The 23202-nt window shown below is 45.4% G+C and overlaps 2 protein-coding genes and 1 pseudogene across 2 annotated transcripts in view; 1 reads left to right on the forward strand and 2 right to left on the reverse strand.

Moving 5' to 3' along the window:
- Positions 1-18082, reverse strand: part of LARP4B (La ribonucleoprotein 4B) — a 125685-nt gene extending 107603 nt beyond the window's left edge. The window contains exon 1 of the mRNA XM_050805452.1: positions 17993-18082. The gene's annotated coding sequence lies outside the window, so the exon portion shown is untranslated. The remainder of the gene's footprint in view (positions 1-17992) is intronic.
- The window catches only part of DIP2C (disco interacting protein 2 homolog C), an 840898-nt gene that overhangs the window by 412673 nt on the left and 405023 nt on the right, over positions 1-23202 (reverse strand). The window lies entirely within an intron of this gene.
- LOC126963276 (tubulin-folding cofactor B-like) lies at positions 6495-7436 on the forward strand (annotated as a pseudogene).

The following is a 23202-nucleotide window of genomic DNA, read 5'->3' on the forward strand; positions in this document are numbered from 1 at the left end:
GGGCATAGCAGCGTGTGTCTGTAATCCCAGCTACTCAGGAGGCTGAAGCAAAAGAACTGCTTGAACCGGGACTCGGAAGGCGGACGTTGCAGTGAGCCGAGATCATGCCACTGCACTCTCCAGCCTGGGCTACAGAGGTAGACTCGCTGCTCCCCCGCTTAAAAAAAAAAAAAAAAAAAAAAAAAAAAAAAAAGAGGTATAGGTCAAAACCAGCTTAAGCAAGTTGTAGAACCTTTGCAGAAGATTAATCTTGTGAAAAAAATATTGCATATAATCAAGCTGGCTAAATTAGAAGAGATTTAATTTTGCTAAAACTGAACATTACTATACAACATACACTAATGCAGGGCCAGAGACTGGGCCCCTGTGTCAGAACAGCAGACTTTTCCTGGAGCACTGGTCTGCTCTTTAATAAAAAATTTAAGTTGTCGTAAAAAGTTTATGGAAATTTTATCTTGCATGGTCCAAGCTGATTGAGATCTGATGGACAGCTCCATTAAAACAGCTTTATATTTAGGAGGCTGAGATGGAAGGATCACTTGAGCCCATGAGTTTGAGGCTGCAGTGAGCTATGATCACACCACTACACTCCAGCCTGGGCAACAGAGCAGACCGTCTCCAGAAAAAAAAATAAACAAATAAAGGCTCTAGCATTGATAATATACTGGTGCAAAGGTAAAACTTATTTTTCTCTTTTGAACAAGATGTTCATATAATACTAATGATGATAACAAAAGACTTTTGTTCACCTTTTGAATAAGCTGCAAAACAAGAAAAAGATTCTGTTGATCTCGTGCTGTCTTTGTCAGGTCATTTGATTGTTTAGAAAACTGAGTATCAAAAAAGAGTAAAGGTTTTTGCATTTTTGGCCGGGCGCGGTGGCTCACACCTATAATCCCAGCACTCTGGGAGGCCAAGGCGGGGGATCACGAGGTCAGGAGATTGAGACCATCCTGGCTAACACGCTGAAACCCCATCTCTACTGAAAATACAAAAAATTAGCCGGGCGCGGTGGCAGGCACCTGCAGTCCCAGCTACTCGGGAGGCTGAGGCAGGAGAATGGTGTGAACCCGGGAGGCGGAGGTTGCAGTGAGCCGAGATCGCACTACTGCATTCCAGCCTGGGCGACAGAGCGAGACTCCGCCTCAAAAAGACAAAAAAAAGGTTTTTGTTTTCTGAAATCTTTCAATTATCTGGCTAAATAACTAGTATTTTACAGCAACCTGTGATCCTATTTTGAACAAGAGTTTTAAACCTTTAATGTTTCACATATTTCCCAAAATCAACTTTCAAATTCTAAAATTAAGTCTTTTCCAAAAGGAATCCCCTGAAAGTCTGAGAGAGACCTATTAGGCTTAATTTGTATGTTAAAATTGTATGTGAAGCTTTGTCAAATAAGAAATGGTGTTTAACTTTGGGTTATATTTGAGTGCATGTTATTAATATGTGTTCCAAAATTACATGAGATTTCTGAAACCCTGATGTGTCTTGGTATGTCAGACATAATTATGGTTAATTATGTTAAATTGTTGTATGTCACAAAAATAATGAAATTTCTTGTAAATTGTGTCTTTAACTGTAGCTACTCTAAGTCTTTTGGCATCCGCAGATAACTACTGTTCTACTTTGACTCTTCTCAAAAAGCAGTTTACACTTGGCTACGGTCAAAATTTTGCTGTTTCTTCAAGGGAATTCATAGAAAATAATTCTTTTTTTTTTAAGAGACAAGGTCTCAGCCGGTTGCGGTGGCTCACGCCTGTAATCCCATCACTTTGGGAGGCCAAAGCAGGCAGATCACCTGAGGTCGGGAGTTCGAGACCAGCCTGACCAACATGGAGAAACCCCATCTCTACTAAAAATACAAAATTAGCCGGGCATGGTGGCACATGCCTGTAATCCCAGATACTTGGGAGGCCACGGCAGGAGAATCACTTGAACCTGGGAGGTAGAGGTTGCAGTGAGCTGAGATCATGCCATGGCACTCCAGCCTGGGCAACAAGAGTGAAACTCTGTCTCAAAAAAATAAAGAAAGAAAGAGACAAGGTCTCGCTGTGCTGTGCAGGCTAGAGTGCAGGCACCTTCTAACTCACTACAACCTCCAACTCCTGGACTTCTGTGGTCCTCCCACCTCAGCCTCACTAGAAGCACATGCCACCACACCTGGCTACTTTTTCAATTTTTTGTAGAATGGGTGTCTTGCTATGTTGGCCAGGGTGGTCTTGAACTCAAGGCCTCAAGCAATCCTCACTTCTTGGCCTCCTAAAGTGCTGAGATTATAGCCATGAGCCACTATGCCTGGTGGTAAGTACTCTTGAATACAAGTTTCTGATAATTTTGGAGATCATATCATTGGACTAAGTAAAAACTTTCAGAACTCTAATAAACTGTTGGGTTCATGAAGATTGCTAACTCTGTATATCAAGCAGAATAAAACTTAATTACATAGGACTGAAATTACAGATAACTGAAATGATTTTTACGACATTTTGTTCGAAACATTGCTGATTCTTTTCTTTTCATGTTTTGTTTTCCCAAGTCAAGGAAGCTTTTTCTTTCATTTATAGCTTGTAGCAAATGGGTAAAACATAACTTTATGAGCAAAACTGAAACATTTGCCTTTCTACCTGATTTCTCCAAAATGCGTAAACTAGTCATAGTATCCTTATTTTATGACAGTCTAATTATACGCGTTTTAAGCTCCATAAAAACCAGTTTAATTGGCTCAAGCCTGTAATCCCAGCACTTTGGGAGGCTGAGACGGGCGGATCACGAGGTCAGGAGATCGAGACCATCCTGGGTAACACAGTGAAACCCCGTCTCTACTAAAAATACAAAAACTTAGCCGGGCGAGGTGGCAGGCGCCTGCAGTCCCAGCTACTCGGGAGGCTGAGGCAGGAGAATGGCGTGAACCCGGGAGGCGGAGCTTGCAGTGAGCTGAGATCCGGCCACTGCACTCCAGCCTGGGCGACAGAGCGAGACTCCGTCTCAAAAAAAAAACACAAAAAAAAAACAAAAAAAAAAAAACCAGTTTATTGTAACAGGACACAATTGAAGACACTGGCTATTCTACCGACGCTCTTGACTGGAACGGTGTATTTTAAAGTATGACCAGACTGGTTTAAAGAACTGAGGTTGACTATGTAGAGCCAATAAGAAGCCTGTTGGAAAGACCAGCCTGGTACCTTGTTTACACAGCTCCTTTACAAGGTTCCTGATGTAGAGCAGTAAAAGAATCTTACTTTCTGAAATGCCCAGGAACCTCAAGATATTTTGTGACCTCAAGAAGAGAGGAAGTCACCCAATTCATGTATTACCAGCATAGTCCTTGGCTTGGCTTCCTAGCCTTGAGGGTTTAGAGTTGAATCCAAAATTCCTTATGAAAGTTCCAGCAAAGATAACAAAGAAACTATATGACCAATCATTATTCTTGTTGTATTTTATGCAAATAATCAGCCCAAGGACAATACTAAAACTTATTTTGCAAGTAAGCTGGTCCTCCTAAGATTTACATCTTTGGTAAAAATGGGGACTAGAGAGAGGAAAAATTATGCTTCCCAAGAAAACTACAGTACCCATGTTATTAGATTCCAGCCTTGACCATTGTGTGTGTGTGTGTGTTTGAGTTTTTATTGTTTTCCTACAATTTGGACTGAATCCCCAATGTAACAGGATTTTTACTATGTATCTTATTGTTTTACCTCTAAGAAAACCAAAAGCATGAAATTCAAAGACTACAGAAGATTTAACAAGCAACGACAGTTACACAAATCAGTGACTTGACTGAGGACTGAGAATGAACCTTCCCAGCACCGTCATACATCATTCCATCATAAAAATCCACTTGTAACTGCTGCTAATCAGAATGTGTATACATACTCACACACACATATATATACACACACATATACATATACATATACATATACATATACATATACTCAGAGCAACTTGGTCTATGCTCCTGGGTTGCAATCATCAAGCTTGGCCCAAATAAACTCTTTACTCAGCTTCTTCATTTTAGGTCAACACTAACATCACAAAGAAAGTTTCAGACAGGCCAGGGATGATGGCACATGCCTGTAATTCCACTGCTTTTGAAGGCCAAGGCAGGAGGATTGCTTGAGCCCAGGAGTTTGAGACCAGCCTGTGCAACAAGACAAAAACCCATCTCTACAAAAAAATACAAAAATTAGCCAGGTGTGTGGCACGTGCCTGTAGTCCCAGCTACTTGGGAGGCTAAGGAGGGAGGACCGCTTGAGACTGGGAGGTCAAGGCCGCAATAAGCCAAGATCACACCACTGCACTCCAGCCTGGGCAACAGAGTGAGACCATCTCCAAAAAAAAAAAAGTTTCAGGCAAACTATAAGAATGAGCCACTGAAAACTGCCATCAGTTCCAATGATTCTGAATTACTGTTCAGAAAGGTAGTTAACTTTTCTTGATCTTGTAGTGTAGGACATCTCTAGCTTCAAAGATAACCACGATGAAAATTACTATTAATACTTTCTGTTTAACAGTAATTATTAAACTATTAAATATTTAAACAATTAAGTTATTAAACTATTAAATACAGGGCCTGTATCTCTGATGCTGAACTATGATGTGTGACTTAAGCCCCCAAATATATCATGTTATTTGGATCCAAGGTGCTGCACAGAACGCTGACCCTTTCTAAGAGTTGGGTATTACTTGCAACAGGCTTATAAGCAAGAAGCTAGAAAGATCCCATTTTCTGTTCTTCCTGTATTGGATGATGTAAAGCAAACTGTCACCAAGACTCAGTTTCCCAAACAGTAAAACAAGTGTTCTGTCTGAAGAATAAATGGGGGGGAAAAAAGGCAGGGGGCTTTCAATCCTCTGAATCACAAGTCCAATACATTGTTGAGGGTGGGAGTTGTTGCAATTTGCAGTAGTTTCTTAAGAATGTAAGAAAGCTGTGTGAAAGATCCTGACACACACCACAGTTGCCTGAGGACAGTAAACCAAAGGCCAGGAGAGCTCACAGCAAGTCACATTATCTCTAGTGTGAGTTCCTCTACACAAAGGTGACAGGTATGGACACAGGTGTTGAAGTTGGATCCGAGCCTGCACACAGACTCCTGTGTTAACAGCGTGGACGTTAAAATTAACAACTCTCTCTGAATGCTTTAGGAAGAAAACCATTCAATTTACATGAGTTTGTCTTAGACTATTTCTCAAAGATGAACTGTAAGCTGCAGTCTGATTACATGATACAAACTGGAGCTTGTTAACTAGAACACCAATTAGCACCTCCCTATTTGGATTAAGGTTAATGGATTATCTAAAATGACAAAACACTTAATTTTCCTGGAGTAAATATATTTCAATCTTTTAAAGAGCACAGTCTAATAACTGCTTTAAAAATCTACCTCAAAAAGTTAAAACACTTATTTAAATTATCTAACATATATATCTAACATAACAATGCTTTCACCAATTTCTTTCGATATACTACAGCGCAGGGTACGCCTTAATAGCGACCACAGTGAACTCTGCAATTACAGCGCAAAGGGATGCTGGACTTAGAGAAGACTCGTTACAGTCCTACTTTCGTCACCAACTAGCCAGCTGTATCTCTAATTAATTTTACCTCACGGGCTTCAGTTTCTGAGTCTGTAGAGATCTAAAATCCTAAGACTGCAACTGCAATATTACACTGTTTTTCTGACAGTTATTTTCACAAACTAGTTACAAAATCTCAGTTGACAAAATAACATAGAACAAAACTCAAAGTCTTAGAATATAAATGTCCTACTTCGAAAGTACTATTTAATTCACACCTAACATATGAATTAAGAATTAATCGGGCCAGGCACAGTGGCTCAGGCCTGTAATCTCAGCACTTTAGGAGGCCAAGGCAGGCAGATCACTTGAGGCCAGGAGTTGGAGACCAGCCTGGCCAATATGGAGAAACCCTGTCTCTACTAAAACTATAAAAATAAGTTGGGCATGGTGGCGTGCCTGTAGTCCTGGCTACTCTGGAGGTTGAAGCACGAGAATCACTTTAACCCAGGAGGTGACAACTGCAGTGAGCCCAGATACAGCCACTGCACTTCAGCCTGGGGGAGAGAGTGAGACTCCGTCTCAAAAAAAAAAAAAAAAGAATTAAAAAGAATTAAAGGTTCCTTCAGTCTTGTAATTCCAGACTGACAACAATGGAACTGATAAAAAGAAAATATTCCATGCAACTGGGTTAAGGCTGATTAAATGTTATGTTCACTATTATTATTATTAAACATTTCATAAACATATGCTTTACAATAAATTTACCTAACCACACGTCCCAACATCAAATTGAAAACTGGAAGTTAAGGGTCAGGCACAGTGGCTCACGCCTGGAATCCCAGCACTTTGAGAGGCCAAGGCAGGTGGATCACCTGAGGTCGGGAGTTCGAGACCAGCCTGACCAACATGGAGAAACCCCGTCTCTACTAAAAATACAAAACTAGGATAGCCCAGCAGCGGCTGGCGGCGGCTGCGGAGAGACCACGCTGCAGGCTGCGGCAGGGCACGGCAAGATGGAGGTGACGGGGGTGTCGGCACCCACGGTGACCGTTTTCATCAGCAGCTCCCTCAACACCTTCTGCTCAGAGAAGCAGTACAGCCGCAGCCTCACCATGGCTGAGTTTAAGTGTAAACTGGAGTTGCTGGTGGGCATCCTGCTTCCTGCATGGAACTGGAGCTGTATGGAGTTGACGACAAGTTCTACAGCAAGCTGGATCAAGAGGATGCGCTGCTGGGCTCCTACCCTGTAGATGACGGCCGCCGCATCCACCTCACTGACCACAGCGGCGCCCGCCTTGGTGAGTATGAGGATGTGTCCTGGGTGGAGAAGTACACGATCTCACAAGAAGCCTGCGACCAGAGGCAAGACACGGTTTGCTTCTTGCTGAAGCGCAGCAAGCTTGGCCGCTACAACAAGGAGCGGGCTCAGCAGGAGGCCGAGGCCGCCCAGCGCCTTGCCAAAGAGAAGACCCAGGCCAGCTCCATCCCCGTGGGCAGCCGCTGTGAGGTGTGGGCGGCGGGACACCGGGGTACCATCATGTATGTAGGTCTCACAGATTTCAAGCCTGGTTACTGGATTGGTGTCCGCTATGATGAGCCACTGGGGAAAAACGATGGCAGTGTGAATGGGAAGCTACTTCGAATGCCAGGCCAAGTATGGCGCCTTTGTCAAGCCAGCAGTCGTGACGGGGGGGGGGGGGGGGGGGGGCGACACACTTCCCGGAGGAGGACTACGGGTTGGACGAGATATGACACCCAAGGAATTCCACTGCTCCACCTCCTAACTCGGCCACTGACTGCCCCTCCTGTGTATGCCCATGGCCCTTTTCTCCTGACCCCATTTTAATTTTATTCATTTTTTCCTCTGCCATTGATTTTTGACACTCATGCATTAAATTCACTAAAAACCCGGAAAAAAAAAATACAAAACTAGCTGGGTGTGGGGGCACATGCCTATAATTCCAGCTACTCAGGAGGCCAGGACAGGAGAATCGCTTGAACCCAGGAGGCAGAGGTTGCAGTGAGCCAAGATCACACCACTGCACTCCAGCCTGGGCAACAAGAGCAAAACTCCAGCTCCAAAAAAGAAAGAAAGAAACTGGAAGTTAATGATCCAGGATTTATTTGCCTTACTCATATAATTATCTAATATAATTGTGGCCATATGATGATTTTGGGAAAACATCTAATATAGCGATTTATGTTGAGCTGTAACTTCATGTGATTTCATGAAAAACCTATTCTCAATAACAGACTCAAACTACCACCTCTTTCTTTACCATAAGGTTGGCAGGGGGCGGTGGTGGAGGGGGGACTACCACAGTGACCAACACACTTTCAAAATTCTGAACTTATAGGAAATAGCATGCCAAGAGTCTGTGTGGCCTTGCCTGAAAGATAATAAAACTTGTGGTCACTCAGAATCCCGAGGCACACTGCAAACGTTTACTCTTCACTGGAATTTTGCCAGGTCATGGAGATTTTTAAGTGCCTCAATGCTTCTACAGTTTATTTGGCAGTTCTACGTCCCACTTCCAGTCCTTTCAGGCTTAGGTTTAACTCTCCTTACTGAGCCCTGAAGAATAATGATTTCAGCAGAAGAGATTCAATTCATCAGTGTATAGAAAAAAATGGGAAAGTTGTGAAAAACTGAAAAGGTCATGCGCACAAAAGCAACACTGGTAATGCTACTTCCCATATTCATTCTTTGGTCTTCACTGACAGTGTGAAAAAGCAACTATTGCTGATTCATCAGTTACTCATTTTCACAATAGTCAGTACTCCAAGTCAGCGGTACCCAACTTTTTTTGATACCAGGGACTGACTGGTTTCATGCAAGACAATTTTTCCACAGACAGAGCAGAGGGGTCAGGGGGTGCGGGGTGGTGAGGAGGATGCTTTCAGGATGAAACTGCTCCACCTCAGATCATCAGGCATTAGATTCTCATAAGGAGCATGCAACCTAGATCCCTTGCCTGTGCAGTGCACAACAGGATTTGCGCTCCTATGAGAATCTAGTCAACTGCTCATCTGAGAGGAGGTGAGCTCAGGAAGTAATGCTCACTCACCCTGCTGCTTGCTGCTCACTCACCCTGCTGCTTACCTCCTGCTGTACAGCCCAATTCCTAACAGGCCATCACGGCTATGGGTCCACAGACTGGGAGTTAGTGACCCCTGCTCCAAGTGACCCACTGAAAGGCAATCTGGACTAGCAATCTAGCCTGGTAACAACTATCACTGGAGCAAGGCACAGGGGCTCACACTCACATTCCCAGCAACTTGGGAGGCTGAGGTTGGAGGATCACTTGAGGCCAGGAGATTGAGGCCAGCCTGAGTAACATGGCAAGACCTCATGTATCAAAAAATTATTATTTAAATAGCCAGGAGGATCACTGGAGCTCAGAAATTGGAGGCTGCAGTGAGCAATGGTCATGCCATTGCACTCCACTCCTGCAGCCTGGGCAACAGAGTGAGACCTCATCTCTTAAATAAATAAATATCAAGTATCACTGGAGGTATGAATATCAACCACAGAGGAATATGGAACATAGAACTTAAAATCATGCCAGGCAGACCGGGCGCAGTGGCTCACGCCTGTAATCCCAGCACTTTGGGAGGCCAAGGCAGGCGGATCGCTTGAGGTCAGGAGATCGAGACCACCCTGGCTAACACGGTAAAACCCCATCTCTACTAAAAATACAAAGAAATTAGCCGGGTGTGGTGGCGGGCACCTGCGGTCCCAGCTACTCAGGAGGCTGAGGCAGGAGAATGGCGCGAACCCAGGAGGCAGAGCTTCCAGTGAGCGGAGACTGCGCCACTGCACTCCAGACTGGGCGACACAGAGAGACTGCCTCAAAAAAAAAAAAAAAAAATCATGCCAAACAAAAGTTCACCCAAAAAGACTTTCACAGTAAGCTACCGTATTTACAGTACTCAAGAAACACTAAATGCCAACCAGTGTTCTATCAATGGTTTGAATGTTTTTAACCCCCTAAAAGCACAAGAGACAATGCTTTCATCCTTTCAAATGTCTAGATTTTTAGAAGGTAACATCCCATAGGGACTTCAAGTCTACTTTTAAAGTCAGGACTGAATGGTTAAAGCAATAAACTGGAAATCCATTGGGGTTTCCCAGCACAGATCTGAATCCTACCAACTACTGCGTCTTTTCGTTTGCAAAGGTGATTCACTGACCCCTCCCACAGACAGAGAGTCTGGTATTACTTCTCAGGAAGAAGTGAGACTGCTCCCCAACCGGACTAAACTTTCCTTCTTTACAGACCCAGTAAAAACAAACAAACAAACAAACAAAACTGTACATGCCTCCCAAAGGTTACTGGTATTCTCTGACTGATAAGGCAAAAATTACACAGACGATAATCTCAGCAATGAAATACAAGTATATAATCAACAAAGAGAAAGAAAAGAATGTTCAGAAAAGCACGAAGCCTTTAAAGAAAATTTTGAAGGACTCGGTATTTTAAAAAAGAGAATGTTTAACATGTTAACAGATAATAATCACTGAAGCAATTTGTAAATCTATACCAAATTGATCACTAGGTTTTTATCTCTGTATTTTGAGCACTGACAATAAAAACAAAGCTCTCTGAAATGTGAAAACTAAATGTTCTCATTTTTCAGAAACATTCTTAAAAAAGGAATGTTAATAAGTTTGAAATTATCTGAAATAACAAATATATTTTAAACAACTGGCAAATATTAACAAATTTAAGACATATTTTCTAAACAATTTTTAAAGCATTTTTAAGCCAGGTGCAATGGCTCACATCTGTAAGCCCAACACTCTGGGACTGCTTGAACTCAGGAATTCGAGACCTGTCACCTCTACAAAAAAAAAAAAAAAATTTTTTTTAATTAGCCAGGTGTGGTGACATGCACCCATGGGTCCCAGCTACTCAGGAGGCTGAGGCGGCAAGATCGCTCAAGCTCAGGTCGAGGCTGCAGAGAGCTGTGAGCATGCCACTGGACTCTAGCCTGGGTGACACAAACTGTCTCAAAAAAAAAATATTTTTAAACATACATGATTATATGTAATACAAATTAAAGGGATTTTAAGGAAGCTGGCTGGTCTCATTTAGACTGGGGCTTGGCCTTTTCAACTATGAAGATGTATGAAGGTGTACACAAGAAGAAAGAGGTTCCCTACCTTGCCGCCTAGTAACACCCACCATATGACCACTTCCTGCTTCCACACCACTCTCTACAAAGCAGAATCATTTAAAAAAGACAATTCTATGATATAAAACCCTTCAACTGCTTCCCACTGGTCTTAGGATAAAGGGCAAAATAATCAACCTATATGGGACCTCCCAAGCTCTGTAAAATAAAACTCTCCACCTGCTTCCCAGCTGTGTTCTCTTCCTTCAGCCTTGTTCACACTAGTTCCTTCAAAGCACTCGGCACCTTCCCACCTGGGGCACTACACAGGTAATTCTCTCTGCTGACCTCTCACTCCATCACCATCCCTCCAATCGCAGTGCCACCATCGCGTCCTCAGGGAAGCCTCCTGATACCTCCCCCCAAGGCCGGATCTTAGTGCACTGCACTTTCCTATTGGATTATGTGATTGTCCACCTGTCTCAATGGACAGCAAACTCCAAAAGAGATGGCAATCTATCCCTGTTGTTGATACTGGGATTTACTCATCAACTATTTAGTGCAAGCTACATACCAGATATTGTTCTAAGGCCTAGGTTCATACTGAGGAGCAAAATATAAATCTTGATCTCGTAAGAGTTTACATTCAAGTACGAGAAGGTGGGCCATAGTAGCCGAAATAGCTCAGTTGGGAGAGCGTTAGACTGGAGAAGATGGGCCATACATAAAATAATTATATGGCATGTTATAGTGTCATAAATACTATGAAGAATAATACATCAAGGAGCGGAGACACGGAGAGTGCAGGGCAGGATACACCCTAACACATGTAACTGTTGTAGCAGACTATCCAAAGCAGCATGGAGCTGAGAGCCAGTCACTTCCAAAGGCCAGTCTCTACGGCTTTACATAGAACAATGCACTTTCCTATTCCTGCTGGATGACGGGCCTCACAGAAAAATCCTGTTGCCTTTCATCTTTGCATCCCTAGTGCTCAACTGGTCAGAATACTTGCCACAGGAAGAAAATGAACCCTTTTCTTACCTCTCAGTGGCCCTCCTTTATTCCAGGCCCTGTAGCAAGACTTAACAGAAAATTAAAAATGGAAAAACCTCCACTAAAGTTTAAAAGATACATTTTCAATATTGCAATTGTTTTATTTTGGGTTAACGCGATGTTTTTATTTTAAAGCAAAATAAAGGTAAGAAATTCTATGGCTATCAAAAAGGGGGCGTTTATTTTATTTTATTTTATTTTATTTTATTTATTTTATTTTTTTTTTGAGACAGAGCCTCACTCTGTCACCCAGACTGGAGTGCAGTGGCGTGATCTCAGGTCACTGCAACCTCTGCCTCCTGGGTTCAAGCAATTCTCCCGCCTCAGCCTCCCAAGTAGCTGGGATTACGAGCACGCACCACCACGCCTGGCTGATTTTTGTATTTTTAGTAGAGACGAGGTTTCACCATGTTAGCCAAGCTGGTCTCGAACTCCTAACCTCAGGTGATCCACCTGCCTCGGCCTCCCAGAGTGCTGGGATTACAGGCATGAATCAAAGCACCCAGCCGTGCCAGGCGCGGTGGCTCACGCCTACTAAAAATACAAAATTAGCTGGGCGTGGTGGCACACGCCTATAATCCCAGCTACCAGGGAGGCTGAGGCATGAGAACTGCTTGAACCTGGGAGGCAGAGGTTACAGTGAGCCGAGATCGTGCCATTGCACTCCAGCCTGGGCAACAAGAGTGAAACTCCATCTCAAAAAAAAAAAAAAAAAAAAAAAAAAAAAAAAAACGCACGCCCAGCCGAAAGAGGGCACATTTTTAAAGACTGAGAAACAGTATAATTTAAAGGTCATGTGGTTAAATCACCCTATCTGAAAATACTTTATGTACTGTATGTAGCTATGAAAAGTCAGTTAAAAATTTGTAAATATAGCTTTTATACTCTATAAGATCCTTTCTAATGTATTCTTTTTGAGTAAAGATTTTCCTATTTGTTTACAGAAAGGTACAAGTATACAATCAGCAAACAATTTCTCTGGAACACAGGTGGGAGATGGCTTTAAGCATTCTTATCTCTTTACTTGAATTAATTTCATTAAACATCTACAGTTTACCAGGCCCTGGGCTGGGCAGAGTTGACAAGCATAAAAAGAAAATCTCACTCACAAGGAGCTTACATTAATTATGTGCTAACTAACACAAGGGTACACTTACGTTGCTACAGAAACAGAGAAGCATAACCTCAGAACTTAAGGCAAAGCAGCCTGGAGGAATCCTAAAATATCTTTTTAAGGATGGGTTAAGGAGCTAAGTAAATATTTTAAAATTTTTTTAAAAGGAGGTGGACATTCAATTTCAGGCAAAGAATCTACCAACAGCAATGGCTACAACATTTGCAACACCAAGGTAAGAGAGGGAGGTGTGATCCTGACTAAAAGGTGGGGCAGGGCAGAGAAGGAAAAGGCAGAAGTGGAAGCACACGCAGGGCGAGGCCTAGGCCAGTCCTGGAGAGTTTCTGAAGAGGCCAGCCATCAGGCTGTGCCACACTCTGGCTACAGTGTGACTACAATGATTTGTGTAAATACAAGAGTATTTTATCAGGCAAATTCATGCACATCAGACTTCATAAAGAACATTTTCAGCAAAGATCAAGTCTCATCTCTATGATTATCACACTCAACCTAAAAATTAAGTAGTACGCTTTCAAATTTGTGTCAAACACGGCCAGGCGCACTGGCTCACGCCTGTAATCCCAGCACTCTGGGAGGCCATGGCAATTGGGTCACTTGAGGTCAGGAGTTCAAGACTAGCCCGGCCAACATGGTGAAACCCCATTTGTACTAAAAATACAAAAATTAGCCAGGCGTGGTGGCACGCACCTGTATGTAGTTCCAGCTACTCAGGAGGCTGAGGCAGGGGAATCCCTTAAACCAGGGAGGCAGAGTTTGCAGTGAGCCGTGATCATGCCACTGCACTCCAGCCTGGGCAACAGAACAAGATTCAGTCTCAAAAAAAAAAAATTGTGTTAAACATGAAATACTTTCAATATTACAACATACTCCATGGTCTAGGTCTCCTAACCGGGGCAATGGGGCTGATGGGAAAGGAGATGTAAAACCAGCAGCATCACTGAACTGCATATCCTTTATGGTTGAAATCGGAGCCATGACAGCTTCACCAGAAAAACTGTGAGAAGACAAAGTTTATAAAGGCATTGAAGGGACAAAAGGTATTAAGGTATGGGGTGGGGGGTGGCAGTGAGAAAGAGAAGGGAAGGAAACACAGCTGAGTTAATAATCTTCCCTGTTCCTAAGGAAGGCATTTACACACAGGAAAAACAAAGCATTAGAATGTTAGGGGAAAGAAGTTTCAAGTTGGAATTTATCTTCCTTCTTTTGAGAACCTAGCAGTTTTCTACCTTACAATTCCATGATCTAAAAAAGGAATTCATTTTCTAATCAAAATAACTCTAGAAGCATAGTAGTTACAAAGATATCAACAAGCATAACAGCAAAAAGTTTAAACTGAACTAAACTCAGGCCTGATGAGGTTAACTCTGAGTGCCTCATTTACTTCGTACTCTAAAATAAGCTTTTACAGAAAAAGGAGAACTCTTCACATCAATAAAGTTCTACAAAAAAGCATAAGCAAGCGAACCCTTATAGCAGTGTCTGTTTTTAACAAGGTATTTCCCAAAAACATGACTTCAGCGTTCATGTCTTCTCCCCATTGGAAAAAGGTTGTTTTGAGAATTTTGTATAAGAAATTACAAGAATATACTCCAAGATTTTTGTGTAACTTATCGATCTGAAAAGAATATCCCTAAATCTGACAGAATCTATAAGAGCACTGCATGCATGACAAAAACATATTTAAAACTTGTACCTTTGACCGGGTGCCATGGCTCACGCCTGTAATCCCAGCACTTTGGGAGGTTGAAGTGTGTGGATCACCTGAGGTCAGGAGTTCAAGACCAGCCTGGCCAACATGGTGAAACTCCATCTTTGCTAAAAATACAAAAAAATAACTAGACAGGTGTGGTGGCGGGCACCTGTAATCCCAGCTACTCAGGAGGCTGAGGCAGGAGAATCACTTGAACCCAAGGGGCAGAGGTTGCAGTGAGCCGAGAATGAGAACGCACCATTGCACTCCAGCTTGGGCGACAAGAGTGAAACTCTGCCTCAGGAAAGAAGAAAAAAAAAAAAACTTGTACCTTTAACACTAGGATAAAAACAAATGGAATTGATGGTAACATATCTATATAGCTTTTTTACAACCTCAAAAGACCATAACATAGACAACACATTACTAAAACTGGAAGACCCAGATTATAATCCTAGTTATCACTATTTTGATGGAAAATATGAATTTTAACATCACAATGAAATAACAGTGAAAGGAGTTTGTCAGCCACTCCTTGGCTGGTAACATCTACCACAGCCTATCACTACAAAAACTTGCAAATCTATGTAGAGTAGCTGCAGCTACCTGAAGGCACTGTTCATTGTAAACACCATTAACAATTTGATGTCCCAATTTGCATGTTTTGGGGGTGGGGGGAGACAAGGTCTCACTGTTGTCCAGGATGGAGTGCAGTCGCAGGATCATGGCTCACTGCAGCCTCAACCTCCCAGGCCCAAGCGATCCTCCCACTTCAGCTTCCCCAATAGCTGGGTCTACAGGTGTGACTCACCATGCCTGGCTAATTTTTTGTTTGGTAGAGATGAGGTCTCTCTCTGTTGTCCAGGCTGGTGAACTCCTGGGCTCCTAAACTCATGTAGGCCTCCCAAAGTGCTGGGATTACAGGCATGATGAGCCACCTCGCCCAGCCTGCACGTATTTTAGAACTACATTTTAAGATAATGTGAAGACTGCTTCACAAAAACAGCTTAAATATATACTTGTCAAAACTTGTGCTTACTTATGGAAATTGCATTAAATTCAATAAATTCTTTAAATCTCACTTTTAAACAGGGCAATCTTCCCGAACATTAAATCAAATTACATTTCTCCCTGAATTTGCTGCCACTTAATTTCAGCTACTCTTCTACAGAACTGTACCTATGTTATCTTTTTTTCTCTCTGGTTCCTACTCAAAAATAGTAGAACTGCTTTCTCCAAATACGCATTCTGTGCTCAGAATCTGTTTTCTCTACCCAGATACATGTAAACAAGCAAAAAAAAAAAAAAAAAAAAAACTTTCTGCTAATAAATTGACAGCTAGAAAGTAGAATATTTTAAAAATTCAATAAGCTGGGCGCAGTGGCTCACTCCTGTAATCCCAACTCTTTGAGAGGCTGAGGCAGGTGGATCACTTGAGGCCAGGAGTTCGAGACCAGCCTGGGCAACATGGTGAAACCCTGTCTCTATTAAAAATACAAAAATTAGCCGGGTGGGGTGGCACGTGCCTGTAGTCCCAGCTATTAGGGAGGCTGAGGCAGGAGAACAACTTGAAGACCTAGGAAGTAGAGGCTGCAGTGAGTTGAGATCGTGTCACTGCACTCCATCCTGGGTGACAGAGCAAGACTCCATAGGGGTGGGGGGGAGGAAATCAGTAATAGTAGAAATAGCAAAAACAGTCAACATTTTCATGTTTGTGTTAAAACAGTCCTAAGAAAATTATATTATCATCATGTCCCTGTTACAGTTGAGAAAATGTAGGCAACACGAGGGTAACTTCTAATGAATAAGCCATGCCTTTGTTTCATGTAAATAAGTCAACTCAACTCACACTAACTTTTCAAAATACAGGATAAAATTTCTAACCAATGCAAGTTTCAAAGTAAAGTATATAAATTAAATTCATGGTTAAATAATAAGCTTGTTAATCTGATGCCTTTCGGAACGCATTTCACTTAGCAAACCTCTATTAAGCTATTTCTTATATGGTTTGATTACAAAACTGCCTTTCAGCATATTAAATACAAGGAGAAAAAAACTGAAAAGCCACAACCATTTCAACTTCTGTAAATTACCCTGACTGTAATGAGGGGCGCCAGGCAGGTTGGGGAAGTATGGAAATTGCACACTGCACACACCACCTGACCACTAAGGAAAAAGAGGACACCACTCTTCCCCACTGTGGTCGTCACAAACTACAACTCAGCACCTATTTCAAGTGCATTTAAATATTCAAACAACTGAAACTAAGAGAAAAAAACTTTCGAAAGGGAAAATAACTTGTCTGTCTCCTTCAATGTTCACCTTGGAGTTGCTCTTATCTCTAGAAAAAGGCCTCACGCATACTGTTTATACTTACAAACTCCACTGCCCTGTCAAGGAAAACCTTCCTGTTTTCTCAGTTATCCAAAACTTCAAACTTCCAATTTACTATTAAGACAAGTTATTGGGCATCCACTTATTCGAGAATCAAACGAAAGCCAGATAGGAGGTAGTTTTCTACAGGCAGCTTTCTCAAGTTTCATCTCAGCCAAGTTTTAAGACAGTCTTAGGTAAAAATAGGGGGAAAAACAAGATGACATTCGCATGAAGTTTCGATGCACAACGGCACTGAGGCGGAATGACTCTTAACGTTCCCAAGCGCACCCTGAGAGGCAGGTGCAGCAGCTTTCCGACGGCTCCTCTGCCGCCTGTGTATCCCAGCCCCAAGACCAACACCGGCAATCTTCACATCCGACTTTATTTTTTTAACTCCTTCAGATCTACCTCCGCTCAAGTCTATCAAGAGGAAAACAAGAGCGTTCCAAACACACACCGAGCAACAGGATCCCAACTTCCTGGTTCTAAAGGAATGCGATGCCCTGATGACCCGTCCCGCCCCGCACCCGCACGGCCGCCTACCCGGGCTCCGGCGGAACCGAGGGGCGAGCAGCGAGGCTGGCGCCGCACTGCGGGTGCCGGCGCCCGCCGGGCCTGGGGGCGCTCGCGGCCCGCGACCCCGGCCCCGCCCAGGCCCTGCCCGACCCCAGTCCCCGCCGGCCTTGGCCCGGACCCGGCCCTGACCCTGGCCCGGTCTTCGGGGCACCCAACTCCGTCGACTCCCGCCTCGCCTCAGCAGGTCCTCCTCAGCCCCGGCCCCGGCCTTCCTCTGCCCCGGCCCCGGCCCTCCTCAGCCCCAGTTTTTCCCTGCCCCGGCCCCGGTCCTCCTCAGCCCCGGCTTTCCCCGGCCCCGGCCCCGGCCCCAGTCCTCCTCAGCCCCGGCCCTTCCCGTGCCCTAGCCCCGGTGCTCTGCCCGGCCCCGGCCTTCCCCTGCCCCGGCACCGGCCCAGGCCCGGCCCTGCCCGCCGCGGCCGCGTCCTCCGGGAAGATGGCGGCGCAGTGACAGGCGGCGCGGCGCGGGTCCGAGCTGGGCCGGGAGGGACCGCCCGCCGCGACCCAGGGTGCCTCACCTGTCAGCGCCGCCGCCCCGCCCGACCGGCCGCCCGCGGGCTCCTCGCCTCAGCCCCGGGGCCCGGCGGCCGCGCCACACGCGGGGACGGCGAGGAGAGAGACGGCAGGGAGAGGCGGCGCGGCCGGGCCGGGCCGGAGGTAGGGGAGAGGGCGAGGGCGGGCGCGGGCTGGCGGCGGCGGCGGCGGCGGATTCTTCCCCTTTCGGGCCCGAAAATGTCTCAACCCCGGGACTCCAGATCCCCAACGCTCCTTCCCGTTCGCATGAGAACACACAGCTCCCACTTCCGGGGCCCTGCGGAAGTCCCGCCCCCGCGCGGACCCGCGCCCCGCGCCCTGCCCTCTCGCACTCACCCGCCGGTCCCGCGGACTGGCGCTCAGCGCCCGGGAGAGCCTCACGTCATGGCGTTGCGGCGAGCTGATTGGGCGCACCCGATGCCCGGCCCGCCCCGCCGCCTTCTTGGCCTCTCCGCGCGTACACCCTGCTCGCGGCCTTGCGATTGGCGCGTGCGCGCACATCGCCCCGCCCCGCGCACGCAGCGCGTTCCGCCCCGTCCGCCGTACCCGGCGCCGCCAGAGCGCCTGACGCTGCGGGGCCGTTCGGGCCCTGACTTCCGGAGGGCTGGGCTCTGGCGGTCCGCACCGCGTGCTCCAGTTAAAGACTCCTGTCTGCCGCCCAGGACGGACGGCGACCCAGCCCTAGCCCATCCCCAGACCCTGGACCCAGACCTGGACTCTGCCCCGAACCTCACCCCCGGGACCCAGGTCCCGGCCCTGCCCCGAACTCCCACCCCACACCCGGGACCCAGGCCACGGCGCTTCCCCGAACTCCCACCTCACACCTGGGATCAAGGTCCCAGCCCTGCCCCAAACTCCCCACCCCACATCTGGGATCAAGGCCCCTGCCCTGCCCGGGACCCCCGCCCCACACTCGTAACCAAGGCCTGGGTTCAGCTCCGGAATCCCCAAGCCCACACCTGCGATCAAGGCCCCGGCCCTGCCCCGAACCACCAACCCACACCCGGGACGAAGGCCCCAGCACCACGTTTCCCAGAGGCGCTGGGGTCGGGCCCACGTTGGAACGAGTCAGATGCTCTTGGTAGCTCAGGGAGGCGTTCACACTCCTGTCATTTGCTTGAGGATGGTGACGACTCCGAACTATAGCAGTATGCTTTACCTACCCCCATCAATTTTATGGAAGAAAAGGAAACCAAACAAAGTATGTTGCATTTCCCTTAAGCTTGCTGCCTGATTTCCTGGTTTTTGCTCTGATTGGCTACACATACACATATATCAATTATTCCAAATTTTAGGTTTGTTCCCCCATTAAAAAGGCTTTTCAGGGATACCATATTCATGGTTAACTGTGTACCTGTGCTTACAACTGCTTTTTTAATTTTAGTTTTTGATACAGGGTCTTGCTCTATGCAGGTCTGCACTATGAGCTCGGAGTGTGGTCCTGGGCCCCCAAAATCTGGGATTACAGATGGGAGCCACTGTACCCAGCCTGTGCTTATAATTTTTCCTACTCAGTGTTCAAATGCTGACAATTCTACATTTTGGAAGAAAGCCTCTCCGACTTCCCATAGTGGGTAGACTTTATTGACATCAAGGTTGGTTGCCTTCTTTGTGAAACCCTGTTGCATCCTAGCTGTAAGGAAATTTGCAAGTTAAATAATTATACTCATAGCAATGTTTTTAAAGAACATTTAACCACATAAGACAGATTTCCTTTAATATTAAAAGCATGTACATATTTCAGAAAACTTGCTTACTTGGACAACGTGCCCTGCCCAGTAGGCGATAGTGTCCTTGCTTAGGTGTGTGGTTGCTTTACCTCCACGGATAACCTACAGGAGTTTACTCTTGCTCTTGATTCCTAACATTGCTAGGCCCATTGATGTGGTATAAGTCTAGGAATTCTGCACCAAAATTGGTAGGTTAAACTTTTTTTTTTGAGACTGACTCTTCCCTCTGTCAGTCACCCAGGCTGGAGTGCAGTGGCACAATCTCGGCTCACTGCAACCTCTGCCTCCTGGGTTCAAGCAATTCTCCTGCCTCAGCCTCCCGAGTAGCTGGGACTACAGCCGCGTGCCACCACGCCCGGCTAAATTTTTGTATTTTTAGTAGAGACGGATGGTCTTGATCTCCTGACCTTGTGATCCACCTGCCTCGGCCTCCGAAAGTGCTAGGATTACAGGCATGAGCCACCGTTTCCGGTTGGTAGGTTAAACTTCTATCTTTTTTGTCTATGTCTGCATTCCAGCAGACATGTATCTCTTATCTGTTACAAAAGAAAGTAATGGATGGGTTCAGTGGCTCATGCCTGTAATCCCAGCAATTTAGGAGGCCAAGGTGGGCAGATCGCCCAAGGCCAAGAGTTTAAGACCAGCCTGGGCAATGTGTCGAAGTCCCATTTCTTAAAAAAAAATTATAAAAAATTAGCCAGGCATGGTGGTGCATGGCTGTGGTTCCAGCTACTCGGGAGGCTGAGGTGGGAGGATCTCTTGAGGTGGAGGCTGCAGTGAGCTGTGATTGTACCACTGCATTCCAACCTGGGTGACAGAGCGAGAGCCTGTCTCAAAAAAGAAAAAGAAAAAAACTGAAACTAAAAGAATTACATCTCTTATTTTCTCTTCGTATTGTGTAATCCTTTCCAACAATCAAAACTAGGCCTTTTGTTCCCTCATGGTCTTCTTTTTTTCAAACCTGTGTTTGAGAAGAAACATCCATTTTCACCTTGAGATGTGAGGTTATAACATGAAATACATTTTCGTGGCATTTCTACTTAGACAAGATCAATTTTTAAAAACTTTAGCATAAATTTCTCAAACCATGGTCAGATCTCCCTCATTTCCCATGTCAAGCGGTTACAAATTCTGTCAATCCTACCTAAAAGCTCTTTCCTTCTCCCCCTCCGCCCAGTGGTTTTGCCTGTTGTTACCGCTCGCCTGGTTAGCATCGCAGTTGGTCTCTGCTACAGTCCATTACTCACAGTGCCAACACACGTTTCCTTAAAAAGCCTCATCACCATCCTCCTGCAATGCGACCTTCACCGGCTCCCTGTTGCCTGCCCAGGAGGATAAAGTCCAATTTCTCCTGTGGAAGGAAGACCCTTGACACGCTAGTCCCAGCCTGTCTTCAGCCCAGTCCCTTATATTTCCTTTCCTGCCTTATCCTAAGACACCCTTACCTTGCAATCACACTCATTTTCCGAGCATTTTTAAAGGTACTGAGGGAGTTGAGAGTCTACACTTGAATAAAATACAGACTTTACACTCCAGACTGCACAGTTGACAGGTAAGTCCACAGTTCATAGTGTGGACAGTCCTATACAAAGAAATGGAGAGGTGCCTCAGCTCCAGACGCTGTGCTGCTCTGGAAGTCGAGGGCGGCATTCTTTTGGAGCCTGAGCACTTGGGTCCTAATGGGTGTGAGTCCCCTGGCCTCAAATGTGCCTCTACTACTTCAATGTCTACTTTGAGAATCTCGCTTATTTTTCAAGTTACAGCCCAAATGTCAACCATTAAAGTCTTTTAGGCAGTTGGTTTTCCTTCTGGGCCCTATTGTTAGCACTCTGTTTGTAGCTCTGTTGAGCTTCATCACATCATACAATTTTCAGCTGACATTACTGTCATCCCAAAGAAATGGTCAGGCCCCAAGGGCAGAGGCAGCGAGGGCAGTGATCTTGGAACAAAATCTCTACCGAACAAATACAGCAAGTGTATTTCTCTAGCAAAGGCCTACATTTCAGCTGGTATCTGAGAACATTCTTTTCTTTGTCTGGGGGGGGTGTCTCCCTCTGTCATCCAGGCTGGAGTGCAGTGGCGCAATCTTGGCTCACTGCAGCCTGCGCCTAACGAGTTCAAGTGATTCTCCTGCCTCAGCCTCCCGAGTAGCTGGGATTACAGGGATACACCATGACGCCGGGCTAATTTTTTGTTTTCGTTTTTTTTTTTTTTTTTTTGGTAGAGACAGGGTTTTACCATGTTGGTCAGGCTGGTCTTGAACTCCTGACCTCAAGTGATCTACCTGCCTTGGCTTTCCAAAAATGCTGGGATTACAGGTGAACATTTTCTTTTATCCCCAAGCATTTCCTGTGAAAGAATAAACACCACTTCTCCATTGTGTAGCCACACTGCTCAAAAATTTATTTCTAATGGTTTAGGACTATTCCTTTGCCCATTGGTTAAACAAATATTCACTGAGTAGCTACTCAGTCTCAGGGACTGCTAATGCTGCAATGACCAGGGCAGCATCATAGATGAGAAGCAGGTAACCAGAGATGGAGGGTGAGGGTGAGGGATGGAGGGGGAGGGGGAGGGATGGAGGGTGAGGTGAGGGATGGAGGGTGAGGATGAGGGATGGAGGGTGAGGGTGAGGGATGGAGGGTGAGGGCTGGAGGGTGAGGGATAGAGGGTGAGGGTGAGGGATGGAGGGTGGGGTGAGGCTGTGTAGAGTGCTTGGGTGGCTCAGAAGCGGGTCCAAGCCAACTTAAGAAGGAACCAGAAAACGATGACTAAGCCAGGGCCAGAGACACACCATCCACGAAAAGGAACACAGGTAGGAAGAAGGAGGCAGTGAGTCAAGATTTACTATGAGGCAGGCCAGACGTGATAGCTCAAACCTGTAATCCTAGCATGTTGGGAGGCCAAGGCGGGTGGATCATCTGACGTCAGGAGTTCGAGACCAGCCTGGCCAACATGGTGAAACCCCTATCTCTAGTAAAAATACAAAAAAATTAGCTGAGCATGGTGGCAGGCACTTGTTGTCCCAGCTACTCGTGAGGCTGAGGCAGAAGAATTGCTTAAACCCAGGAGGCGGAGGTTGCTGTGAGCGAGTTCATGCCATTGCACTCCAGCCTGGAAAACAAGAGCGAAACTCTGTCTCAAAAAAAACAGATTTACTATGAGGCAAGAGAAGCCCTTAGAAGGTTTTGCTGTGGAGTATCTCCAGCCACAAAAGCCACTCAAATAGAAACACAATAAGGAACTGACCTAGGCAAATTAGGTGGAAGTATTAAAATAAAGAATGGTGGTAATACATTTGAATACTTTGAGTATAAAAGAACGCATGAGCTTTTACAGATACTGAGTAGTATACATGAGTGGGTAAGTAAAAAATAGTAGCAATGAGGAAGGAAAAAAGAAAGCTCTTCTTTACAGTAAAATGCTGACTAATATATGAAGAAGAGATTTTTTTATTTTTATTT

The sequence above is a fragment of the Macaca thibetana genome, chromosome 9, assembly GCF_024542745.1.
Source record: "Macaca thibetana thibetana isolate TM-01 chromosome 9, ASM2454274v1, whole genome shotgun sequence".
Lineage (NCBI taxonomy): Eukaryota > Metazoa > Chordata > Mammalia > Primates > Cercopithecidae > Macaca > Macaca thibetana.